The sequence below is a fragment of the Pungitius pungitius genome, chromosome 17 (assembly GCF_949316345.1).
Source record: "Pungitius pungitius chromosome 17, fPunPun2.1, whole genome shotgun sequence".
NCBI lineage: Eukaryota > Metazoa > Chordata > Actinopteri > Perciformes > Gasterosteidae > Pungitius > Pungitius pungitius.
This window is the reverse complement of record NC_084916.1, coordinates 12,301,301-12,314,800: the sequence shown is the minus strand read 5'-3', so window position 1 is coordinate 12,314,800 and position 13,500 is coordinate 12,301,301. Positions and strand designations below refer to the sequence as shown.

Genomic DNA, 13,500 nt, shown 5'->3' with positions numbered 1-13,500 from the left:
GGTTCCTTTTTTCACTGTGAGGGTTGCCTGTTCGCATGCAAACGAGGTTCAATAATAGTCATTTTGCTACCTTCAAAAGTCCTAATATAATTCCACCCTTTCTTGGCTGCTGCAGTGGTGCAGTAATTGACTTTTGGAGGTGAATACTAATTCATTGTGACAGACTTGTTTGTAACTTATTGTATTTTGGACATTTTGTTTGAAGAAGATATTGACCAAATCCAACCCTGGGTCCACAGGTCTTATTTGTAACCACCTTCTATGCTGTTGTGGTTTGACAATACTGTCGCACCACAGCCGATGACTCAAAGCTGCAGATAAATCAACAGCTTTCACCCTCCTGCAAATGTGCCAGAATCCTTTTCCATCTAGGTTGGGATGATTAAAAGTGATTTGAGCACAACAAATAAATAAGGATGACTTTTTTTTCACAGAAGCCAGATGATTGTTGTTTTCTGTGCCCTAAAAAGCGCTGAAAATAAAGGAAAATAAATACTTACATTTATATTTGAGCAGGAGCTTCTTCCTCTTCTTCTGCACCTGTAATCTGTATAATGCAGTTTCCCAGCTACATCATGCTCCCAATCAGCAGTTCTCCGGTCATGCACCGTGGCACATTGGCTTGATAATGGGTTTTTAATAAATAGTAGCCAACATCTAATAAAGCTGAGCCAAAGCATTCTGCCCACGTTGAACCAGTGAGATGAACATTCCCTGAATACACATGTTGTAGGCAAACTGGGGGAAAAGAAATATCGGTGAAACCTGCTGAAAAATAAAAAAGAATTGGTGACTTAGCAAGAATATGAGCTTAAAATCAATGGGTTAACAACAGTCACTTTGCCTGCCTGCTATTTGGTGTTTTATTTGCTGATTTAATTTCCAGAGATATTAGTGTGCAATTTAAAGACACGTGTGGCTTGAATTAAGTTTTACAGCTACATGTCTCAGCAAAGACTACAATGATTATTAGAGACAATTTGTTGCATAGAAACGGGGGAGAGGGATGGAACCAAAAAGCTTTTACTGAGACTTGGGCACTTTCCTTGTTTCACTATGGGGAGCATAACAGCACACATCCATGAATGAAATGTCACCAACAAAAACGGAATTATATTTCTATATTATATAGACTTCAGCCATTCATTCATCCTCCAGTAAACAGTGTGTGGTTTCACACTGTCTTTTTTTAATATTAGACGCTCTATAAATCATCAATTTAAAAAAAGGATCGAGAACTTTAATTGAGATAAAGTAGAAACACTCGTCCATCTTTAGCGGTAAAAATCATTCCAGCCTCATTTTCCAAAAATCCCATTTCTTCATGCCAGAACGTGCTGCAGTGAAGTCTGGCTGGCTCTACACTGTGCACAGGCACCTCCAACATTGGCACCAAACTCCCATGACCTTTTTCTCCCGTATCATTATGCGCTAGTTTCCCGTCTCAGCATGTCTCTCAACAACAGGCATCCCTCCAGCTCCATTTTTCTCATTCCCTTTCCATCGACACTGCAGCTGACCTTAATGAGGGCATTCAGCGGCCGCAACACCACCAGCAGCAGGACTTCCAAATGTGGGTGGATGTATGGGACGACTGTTCAGAATACCTTTTAACGGGGCGTGGACCTGCCTCAACCAAAACATTTATCAATCATCTATCTGTCATGCATTACACAGCGTGATTTAGGGGTTAATCTCATTCACTCGTGTGTCAAATGTAGCTGACCAGGTCGGTGTTGTTTTTCGGAAGATGACTGACATTTCTGGGTAGATTGTGTTTGTCCACTCCTCTCCTCCTCCAGCGTGGATGTTCTGTCTTTTCTGCTGGTTTGTTTGCAAATCCCCTGATTTTAAAGATGACGCCTTAATAATGTGTTTTAATGACTTCTGACTATGCAACAACATGCACTGACCTTTCTGTGTGTGTGTGTGTGTGTGGGTGTGAGATGACGTGAATTTGTGAGGCAGGAAACTGCAGACCCGAAGCCGATAATTAAGTGTAAAGATTGAGCAACAAAAAATAAAGAAATTAGGAAAAAGTCCTGTTTTTTAGGTACTCCCAAAGGTGTTCCCACGTACACTAGCAACAACGAATAATATCCCTACTTTAACCCTAAATTAAAGAGTAAAGTAAGACTTTTAAGGAGTTGACCAGTGGGAAGCGTACTCTGAAGCTTTACGATATCAACGATGAGTGATGATTAAAAGGTTCTACTGAATAAACCATGAGGAGGTCACAGCATCTAAGAAAAATCCTCATGAAAGGATGCCCTGTGTTTCCATTCCAAGTTAATAAAGGTCACTTTAATTTTGAGAGAGCACTGCTGATTATGATTCCACTTAAAAGTAGATCCGAAGATATTCAGCGTCTTGTTTAGAGTTACTCTCTCTCTAGTTGAGGTCAATCCCTCCCTGCACAGCGTGACGCTGATGCAATCTGCAGAAGAGGGAAAGTAACGTTTCAAGTAAATATTCAAAACAAAAAAAAGTTTATGCTGACATTAAATGTTAATCACCAAGATACCCACCATGATATAAAACATTTGCAAAGCTGATTTTTGAACTATGTCAGATTTTTTACATCAGTCTTCTTCCTGTCTTCCTGCATGTCTGAACATCTTGTTGCGTTACCGCCCCCTGGTGGTCAGGGGAAGGTGTAACACCATTGGCGGGACTGTAAAACAGCTCCAGAGCGCTACTAGAGGCTGGAATGGCCAATGGAAGCCTTTCAAATCAAACAAAATCCTCATTTTGCGTCATCACATTTGGAAGCCAATCACAATTTTAGGATTTGAAGAATTTTTATTTTCAGAAATGTTCCGGTAGCGCATTTTGTTGATTTTCCATGAGCAAAATGGTTTGAATGTAATAGTACAACATTATAACAACATACCTAACATTTTAGTAGAAAAAACTTTAACAAGTTTAAAACTAAGCATATAATCTTGATTGAAAACATCTACATCTTTAGGCTATCTGTAAACTGACAAAATCTAACACGGATCAGTTGATAATCATACTTTAAAACCTGTAAATATGTAAAGTCTATTTATTTTTTATTTAAGATATTCATCAAGTAATCAAGAAAAAGACGTCCCTTCGAATTCATTGAAAACTCAAGTTAGAAATTCAAAAAATGTCGTCTGTTTTAACGCCGCTGTCCGGAACGGCGCAAACGCGGCGCGCACGCGTGGCGCGCGCACACGCCGCTTCTGCACGAACCCGAGACACACGGAGACGGAGACAAGGCGAGGAGGAGCTCCACGGCCTCACGCGGCTCCGCATTAAACGGGAGGCAGTTAGACGCACTCGGATTACCGGCCAGTCAACTGGCACCTCTCGCAGCGGCGGCACAGCGGCGGCCCGCCCCGCGCTCCTCTCCTGCGCGCCCCGCCGCTCACTGATTCACCTCATTAAACAGGACACACACCTGATTAAAGCCGCTTCGGCGGAAGCATTTGATTCATTCTTATTATGGGTTTTATCTCCGCGGAGGCAAAAAAAGAAAAGAAAAAAGTTTTTCTCGGCGCCGGGTTAAATAGGAGCGGAGGAAGCTGCGAGTGGGGCGGCGGGCTCCTTCTGAACCTCCTCAGCATCTGCCACCGGAGCTGCTGCTGCTGCTGCTGCTTCCAAAAATCTGTTCAAGGTAAGTGCGTCCGTCTCAACTTCTTAGGTCACTGCTGGTGTAAAGATTAGTCATGCGTGGAGGGAGCCGCATGTGCAGCGTGTCCGGCAGGGTCTTAAATCCCAATTTAATTTACTGCGGGTCACATGTTTAGGAGTGATGGAGGATCATGAGAACGTGATGCCCGTCACTGGTCAATTGGGTTTTCATTTTCCCGTGTTCCACGGTGTAAAATGATGATTTGTGTGTCGCCTGTAGATGACGTGTTTAAATCTATAGCTCAACCTAAAGATTGTTTTGTTCAAAGAGAGAAAATGTGACTCATACTCTAGCGCACATTTGTCTATGGTGCTTAATGTATATGCACGTTTAAAAAAACAACAATCAAAAGCTGAGAAGCGTCCTGCATCAGTTTAGGATTGTATGAGTGAAAGCACACAGCAAAGAGCATTCAGTGGTTTCGTGGTTTTGGGGGCTTCTTCTGAAGGAATCCTGGGATGTGATGCAGTGATCCACCGGCTAATTGAAATTCACTGATTCACTGACTTGCATTTCAACACACACACACACACACACACACACACACACACACACACACACACACACACACACACACACACACACACACACACACACACACACACACACTATGTTGCTTTCACTTGGGGGGACATGGGGAAGAAAATATGTTAAATACTGAAAAACATTATGACAAACCCATAAATGAGCAATCAGGCGACGCGTAATGCAAAAAGGTGTGACACAGATCAAAGGTCATTGCACGTGACCTTTCTGCACACGCGGTTTCAATCACAACGGTAAAGGACTCTGCATCTAAGGTAAAGCTGCAGAACTGTTGAGTGTCGCGAGCGGCACCCACCCAGGACTTCCTCGTCTTCTCCCCTGACGCCGCTTTAAACCCGCCCTCGTGCGTTCGACCCTCATGTCGATCACATCAGCTCAGTCATGAAAAAGGGGGAAAACAAGCATTCTTTTTTATTGAACCAATGGGCCCACAAGCCGGTAAACCACACAAGACAAAAATCCTTAGTAAATGCTGCGAGCCTGAGATCAGTCTGCGGTCGAGAATCAGACCTTCGGGATCCTTCTTTTGGGGATTCCTCTGTGTTTACGTAACCGCGCCTTCTGGCGGGTTCATCACAGGGGACGACGGTGAGTGAAGCCGGGCGCGTGACTGCGAGGAATGAGAGCTCCTCAGCGCGTACATACCCATTCCCACGCACTGTGCAACACAGACAGAGACGGGAATAGCAACAGAGGCTGTCAAAATGGAAAAAGGTGAAAGAAAAAGGGTGAGGCTGTCAAAAAGGAAAAGGGGGAGACAGATATGGCACGGAATGAGACGGAGAGCCGCGATGAGGTGCGCACAAACGGGGCTGAGTTATACGTGCGGAGCCCTGCTGGCATCGTGCCGCTGGCATCGTGACCGGCGGCTCTCGGCCTGGTCAGAGACAGCTGAACATTTTCTTCCACTTTTGAGGAGACAGGAGCGAGAGGTCAGAGGCGTCCGCACGAAAGGGTCAAAAGAAGGAAAGACAGACGCTTGGTGGGACTATTTAGATAAAAAAGAAGATTTCCATTAGCTATATCACCGGGTCAAGTATTTGAGGAATGGCTTTTTAAAGCTTTTTGTTTTTGTTGCCGAAATGAGGAGATGAATGCGTGTCAGAGATGCATATGCAGTACCTTTGTGCTTTTGTATCTTACTTGAGGTTTTGGCCACATGGACGCAAATTGCGGCTATACCCAGTCCGACAACCCCCCCCCCCCCACACACACACACACAGACACACACACAGACACAGACACACCCATCACTCTGAAACTGTCGGCAGACTAATCACCGGTTGTTCCTATTTCTTAATATTAATCGTGCTAGTGCTTCATATTTTATTCATGGGTTCATACAATGACCCTAAATGTCGCTGATTCTTCCGGCCTGGGCTTTGTGTTCGCGAACACAACGCTGAATTGACATAGTGGGAATAAGAGTTATACTTATCCTGCTGTGTGACGCTCCCCGGTGCAACTAAGTATCATGTGAATTAACATGATTGTGGCCCCCCGGAGTTGCAAATGTGCAAAAGCGCTCGACTTTGGCCCGCGAGCTGTCTTAACCTTGGATGATTTGAACAAGTCCGCTGTCACGTGTGTCTACTTACGTTGAGTTGGAAAGACCTTAAAGGAGAAGAAACCGCATAATGTAGCCTCTCGAGCTGAAATGTCCCACATTGGGTTTCCCATGCAAGCGGGCCATTCATTCATCAGACGGATCCAACCTTTTCCACCACACAATAAATAGGACTGCGTTGTCAGAGCCAGAGGTCAGCCACTACCTCTTCGTTTCATGCTAGCGTAGTCGTACAGCGGCCGCTGATCAGGACATTTAAAGAGCAGCAGGAGAAGCTCCAGATGACTTTGCTTAAACTGTCAGTTTTTTCAACAGTTTTTTTCTTGCAAATAGCACTCCACGCGGCCTCAATAGGTGGTTCTAGAATAGAGTAAGTGGCCGAGGGCTTACCGACGACATGGGTTGCAGATGTATTTGTGATGCTTTAATGTTTTCACCGCCGACATGTTACATCTTCCTCTCCTCTAATTCTTAAATTGAATTTGCAGCAATGCTATTTAAGACGCTAGAGCTAATGGCAGAAGGTGCTCCCTTACATCCCCGATCGATCCGATGAAAACCTGGGCAACATTTGTTGGCGGAACAAAGTGCAGGCCTACATCATTTATTTTTAAGTTTTACCTTGTGGTCATCAAAATCACATCATATGGTTGGATACAAAAGCAATATGAAAGGACAAAATATGCCTTTTGGCTTGTCTTTAAAAGATCCTAAAAAAAGATCTAAAACCTTTTTTTACCCAGCAATTCAAGCCGGTCTGGTTGAAATTTCAGGATCCTAAATTTTAGAGCTAAACAAACGAGGGGTCTTAACCTTTCACAGTCCTTAATCTCCTCAGTGACAGGCTGTTGCTTGTGTTGCTTTCTGTCTGTGTTCACTTAAGATCTTCCTTACTGTTCATCTGCCAGGGATCTGGATCAATCCAGATACGTGCATCAATTATTGTCATTTGGGAGGAAATATCCGTGGCTCAGATTCTCTGGGTTTGGTGCTCTCCACACATTGCTGATGAATCGGTGTGTCCCTGTCCTGACCATGGCATACAGATTGTGACCTTTTATTCATGGGACCTTGCTTTTTCAACTGAATAAATGACTTTACGTGTCAGCGGAAACAAGGAATTGGAGGTACACATAGCTCAGATTAGCATATAGACTGGTAAGAGGGGCAACAGCAGCCTGGCTCAGTCCAAATGTAACAAAATGTACTCTGCAGTCCCCCTAAAGCTGTTTCTTGCTCCCTGCTAATGAATAGCTCAGCTCCTCTTTACACTTAAGCGTCTGTACAGATACCATTAGATATCACATTTTAATTAATGACGTTTAGAAGTTCTGGCAGGAATATTGTGACAACGAGGGAGTCGATGATTCGGAAAACCCATTTTTGGGGCCCTGAGAAATCTCTATCAACAGCAAGAGCGGCACATCAGGCCCTCCTCGAAGACCCCCCGCTGAGCCTCGCGAAACCCAGTGTGGTTATTAACGTAGTTTAAGGAGTACTTTCCCCCTCGTGTGTGTGTGCTGGGATACATCAGGGGATTCTCATTTACTACAATGTCCCCAGACTACCAGACCACTCACTGATTTCCTTTGCAGCTCATTTTTGGGGCTTCAGGCCTAAACCACGGGGCCGGCTTTTAAGCCTTAGTGTAATCCGCCCCCCCCCCCCCCTCAATAAGGTTCCTGGGATTGATCGGTGGCATCCGAGCTGTTTCGCTGACCATGGAGGTAGTAATGGTGGTCTCCTCCTTCAAACACATTATATTTAATTTTGTTGGGCTTTCCATTGGGTCATTTCTCTGCAAATCTGGAGGAGCTTTTAAAAGTATTTGCACAGAAAGGATTGACGTCTAGATCCTGGATATCATGACACGCTTGCTCTCTTTTTCTTGATTCATGCTATACTTTAATATAGCTTCAATATTCAAAAAAATAAATCTATATCTATATTCACAAACTCCCTACTTGAATAAAACGCTTTAAGGACCCTGACTGCATGGCAGGCGTGGCCTTTAAAGTTCTAACACTGAGTCAGAACAGCAGCAGGGCTCTTCTTGAGGCTCTGAGAGGGATTCAGGGGCTTCAGAATGAGGCTTCAGGGGCTTGTTGTAAAAAGAGCGAGTGATTCGCAGCATAACACGCTGTTCTTGAAAAGCTCCCCGCTCGACTGCTTTACTCTTCTTACCTCTTTGTCACTAGCTATTTATCGCTCCTGGTTTGGGGTGTATTTTTTTTCATTTGTCTCTGTTTTTCTTTGTTTCTTTACCTCGGGGTCAAAACCTTTTTGAGGTGCTATTTTAGTTTTCCTGCTGGCCACCGAGCAGCCGTGTGATAACAGCACCCATCTCTCTCTCTCTCTCTCTCTCTCTCTCTCTCTCTCTGGGTCTGTTTACAGCTTGAAGCACCCAGACTCAGCCAGTTCCCTGACCCAACAGACCGTACGGGGAACACTGTGCCCAACGGGGGATTGTATTTAATGCCCTTTGGCTGAGATCCATCGACAAAAAAACGCCTTTAATTGGTTTCCCATAGACCTTGGATGCAGTCTGCCTCGTCTCCAATTGCTTATTGATGCGAGTAGGAGTTAGAATTGTAGGAGAAAAGGCGGCATCCTAATGGGATCCGTATTGCAGGAATCTATCTTATCAAATGCTTTAGTTTATTAAATTTATAGATCATTTTTTCTATCCTGGTCGGTTGATTTACAGAAAACTTTAAAAATTTCCCTCGTTTCTTTGAGAGGAATATTTACACTTTAGGAAAATAAAACCCTCAATGTAAAATGTAAAAAAAATGTTGAACGTAGAAAGAAAAGCAAATGTTGAGAGGCGGGTCCTCCCTCACGCTGATGATTGAGAGCATGCCGTGAAAGAATGTGCACTTCTATCCATCTTTACTTCCCTGGAGTTGAGATGTGATCTTTAAGATGTGAATTATAATCTGCAGATGGCGAGGGGGATGGAAAATGGCGTACAGTAAGTCAGCCCGATGACAGGCGCAGGCCTCAGCCATCGGCCCATCTGTCACCATCACGTCTCCGACCTCAAATGGCTTTTAAGAGCTGGAATTGGGGTTGTTTTTAAATTGTATTAAAAACTCACAAGTTAAAGTGACTTTGTGGAAATGAGACTTTAAACTTGAAAATGTAATCTTTCACCAACTAAAATAAATTTAGAATTTACCAAAATTCCAAAGTAAAATGTTTCGATTATTCCACTATAACTATGTAACTAGTATTTGACTGTGCATCGTGCTTTAGGACAACAATAAAAGTGACATAATGTGACTTTCCTTGTAGTACTTTAATGGTATTTTTTCTCCCTTCTGTATGTCCTTGTGTATAATACAGTCACGACCCAGTTGTGACGGTTCATCTTGCAATGTGTTTTAGAAAAATGCTTTTTGTTATGATGGAAGTTTTTTAATATATTGTATTATGTATTAAGAATGCAGATCATTTTTATCAGTATTTTAATTGACTAATATGATATTATAAATGCTTTTTACAGAGAATCGTTGAAAATATATAATGATTGTAATGAGCAATAATGAATTATTAAGGTTCTGAGTCTTATGGATCATAGCTAATTACAATTCCAATATATACCGGTAGATGGTAAATTCTGCCTGAAAAAACTGCTGGTATGAAATAATTATCCTACAAAAAAGTTGTGATTATATCTAGCTGCGTCATTTGTTTGTCATACATACAATTTCATAACCCTTTTTTGAGGCACAGCAGATGTTAACTATACCATATATATAGATATATATATATATATAGTATCAGTAATCAGTATTTGATTATTTTAATAAATAATTATGAGGCAGACTTTGATGGAAATGGTGCAAAACATCAGACACATCACTGAACCACTGATTTGTTAATAGTGGGGCAATTTGCACTGTACTTTCCTGGCTCTTCCTGGGCACTAAATGGTTGATATGAACATGGCACAGATAATGGTAATGGTATCAGACAGAGAGGAAATGGGAGACTCTTTTCACCTCTGTGAATATATGTGCGTGTGTGTGTGTGTGTGTGTGTGTGTGTGTGTGGTTTGATACAGGAGCACGTGGATTGGCGTGAATCCAGCAGCACACATTTCCTTTTTAGCCAGCCCACGTGTGCACAAGAGAAGCGATAAGGAATGGAGTTGAGATAAACCCTGTTGAACCCCTCAGCGGAGTGCACATGCAGATCAAGAATCTGGGGAGAGCTCTTAAACAGATCTCCTATTTTGTTCTGAGAGTCTTGAATAGAACGTTGAAAGAAAAATTATTATTGAATCCGAATGTGAAATAAAGAGCGATTATCTCATATGGAGATATTTTTAGAGCAGTGACGATAAAAATAGCCACAGCGGACATTATGATTAGTTAACTTTGCATTAGATTGCATGACAATTACTCTTGATCTATATGTAACCAAGAGTCCGTCAATCAGTTCGAAGAATTGTATTTTGTATTGTATTCACACAATGCATTTCATACTATGGCATATTTGCACTGTAGCAAACACGGCTGCAGGTAAAATACACTCTGGTTCACCATTACAGCATCTGAGGTGCTCATAAGGTCCAGGAGTGCGTGAGGGTGGGGATGTTGGACTGGGCCAAAGCTTTGAGCGTAGCCTCTTGTGTGCACAACACCATGGTATATGCGACATATGTGATGCGTTTATTTTTCTGGTATCTTGTATTTTTTGTTGCTACAAAAATTTGATCTTAATCTTAAGGCGAGACTATTCCCGTTAACATGTTTGCAAAGAGGCGGATGAAACGATGGATACTCTCATACGTGGGAAACATTTGAAGCCACAGCCGCTTTGCAGAAAGAAGGGAAACCGTTTTCTTGGCTCTTACAAAAATATTTGGCTTTGATATTGGGTTAATAATATAAAGCATTAATGTGCTTTTGAAGAGCTTGGAAGAATCAGTGGATTTTGTCGGCTTCATGCATGGAGGCTTACATCTTCCTTCGGAAAATACCGCCAGAAAATAAAACGCTGTGTTCTGCACACTGCCAGAGAACATTTTCAATAGCGCGTGAAAATGCAGACATAAAAGATCATATTAAAAACAGCCAGATAGAAATCTACCACGGCTGAAAGAGAATATGCGCACACATACAGTATGTGCATGCATGAACGTGTTGTCGACTTAATTAAGGATCCCAGTTTGGCCATTTAGAAATCTGGTAACCTGATTCATAGGCAAGGCAATCTTATTTTGTATAGCACATTTTAACTACAAGGCAATTCAATGTGCGTCACATAAACCATTAAAAACATCTCAACATTAAAGCGAGGACAATTAAAACTGTAAAGAAAATTGATTGAAACATAAAAGAAATATAAAAAAATAAAATAGAAAGAAATGTAGTGTAGTTAACCAAAATTCTGCAATGCAGAAAAGGTGAAATAAAGGCAGCAGCAAACAGAAAGGTCTTTAATCGGGATTTAAAGGAGATGAGGGACTCAGCAGAGAAACTGAACGCTGCTTCTCCATGTTTACTTTTGACCCTGGGAACAGAAAGTAGACCCGTCCCAGGCGACCCGGGGGCTCCTGGCGGTTCGTAAGGTATCAGCAGATCACAACCGGACTTTGGCCCTAAGCCATTCAGTGCTTTATAAACCAACAGCAGGAATTGAAGTCAATTCTTTGTAAAGACCCAAGAACGGGAATAATGTGATTCATAGATACATTGGCTAAATACCTCGGGGCGCTGCCGCAGGCTTCATCTCTTTGGAATCAAACCATTCTAGTTAATTTTGTGCAGTGAAATGCGTGTTTGAGCGCTAATGAGTCGGCCTACTTGCACATGTAGTTCTGCTGTCGCCTCTGCCCTGAACTGCAGTCAATGTTCCTCACCCAGCTTAATGTGGTTTGTGTTATAGGTGCCGCCGTGCACGACCAATCACAGCGCGGGAAGAAAACCCTCCCAATCTCACATTAAATTGAGCAGCAGCCGCTGGTGAATTAGGGCGACTAATGCAACGTTTGTCGGGTAGATTGTGATGTTCATGACGCACATTTAACAATGTTGTGGAGCCAATTAACAATATCAACTGTGCTCGGTTTCATTTCCAGGCGGTTCTGTCTAGGCAGTAGCTCGCATGCCTGTCATCGTCTTCTGCCCCCCTATCAAAGTTTTTATTTATTTTATTTTTTTTACCTTTTCTGAAGACTTCCATCAGTTTTAAGGCTTTTTGAGCTTTTACTGCGTTCCTTCACCTGACAGATGATGACATTCTGTATGACAAGTTGGAAACATCTAATTAAAATGCTTGTTATTATGGGAGACATAATATTCAGTTGAAGAGCAGTCTTCTCTCTGAATAATACGTAGAAGAAGAAGAATCCTCATGTTCTGTCTTGAAACCCGAGCAGCAAGCAGGACACTATGTTTTTTTGTACTTGCAAATTATGTTGAAATGTTGATTAATAATTCATTTCTTGATATGATCTATTCCCGAGTGATTATTCCCCCCTCCTTTCTGTTCAAGAAGTGACATGTCATAGTGACGCTTTCTCTTCATTAATATGAGCAGGATGGAAAATTAAATGTAGTTAAATTAAAAAAACAATCAGAGTTTCGGGTTGAAGCAGAAAGGAAAGCAATTTATGTGTTACAAATGATTTCTTGTTTTGCTAAGTTTTCATGTTTTCATGCAGTACTGGAGATTACTCCAGTCTTGATTTTGACAGAAAGCAATTTGATTATCATGTCTTGTTCTTTGTCATCAACAAAGAAATTATGAGAGGTGTGCAATTTTTCAACAACAAAAAATCCTACATAGCAAATCAATTACTAATAATTTATTTCATAGAAATAAATGATAATAGTAGTTAAAAAAGAAACATTAAAATAGAATAAAATAAACACTTACGGTTTAAAAGTGAACACATTTTTAAATACAGTAATACATATTTTTAATTAGTCTGTAATCTTAGAGCGGATAAATTTACATCTCTTTATTTTCTGACATTTTCCAGCGGCATTTTGATGCCTGATCGATAACTTGTTCACATGAACTTACAAAATCACATTCATATTTATGTTTTAAATGAACCTTTATTGACGTGGTTTTCATACATGATGTATATTTATCAGAGTAAGAGGGAGAAGCGAGAGAGATGTTTTGAGATGTAAGATAACGGCTAGAGAATTTGAAATATCTCTCTCTTTTACTCTTTCCCACTCAGATACACACTGCCTCTATGTGCTTTTATTGCAAGCATTTACTCGTACACAGATGCAGGCAGTTATAAAATCAGCAGTGCATAATTATACATACACCTATGTTTTGACTGAACCCAGACACACTGAGGAGGAAGAAATGCTTGATAATGCTCGATCCTCCTTCGTTTATTCTTCTGCTGCTTCTCCAACACCTGCATGACTTATTTATTTGTATTTGTTTTACTGGTTTTATTGGTGGACTACTGTGCACCAGTCACCTGAAGACAGGCGAGATGCCATTAGCTTTCCTTTGAGTGTTTTGGTTTCATTGACTTGTATTGTTTTGTATTACTGTGGATGCCCGGGGCATCGTGGATTGTCCTCCTGCAGGCACAGACTGTCAGTAATAGAGATATTTATAGTACAGCAGAGCTTGAACGAGAGGAAATGCTTCCTGGGTTTCATGGAAAACGTTCATAGCTACAACTATTTTCCTACAAGGGAAACATGTTTGAAAAAAAAAACGTGAAGGAGAACAC

At 41.7% G+C, this 13,500-nt stretch overlaps 1 protein-coding gene across 1 annotated transcript in view; it reads left to right on the top strand.

Moving 5' to 3' along the window:
- The first annotated feature begins 3,203 nt into the window (after positions 1-3,203).
- Positions 3,204-13,500, top strand: part of calcr (calcitonin receptor) — a 36,769-nt gene continuing 26,472 nt past the window's right edge. The window contains exon 1 of the mRNA XM_037474911.2: positions 3,204-3,646. The gene's annotated coding sequence lies outside the window, so the exon portion shown is untranslated. The remainder of the gene's footprint in view (positions 3,647-13,500) is intronic.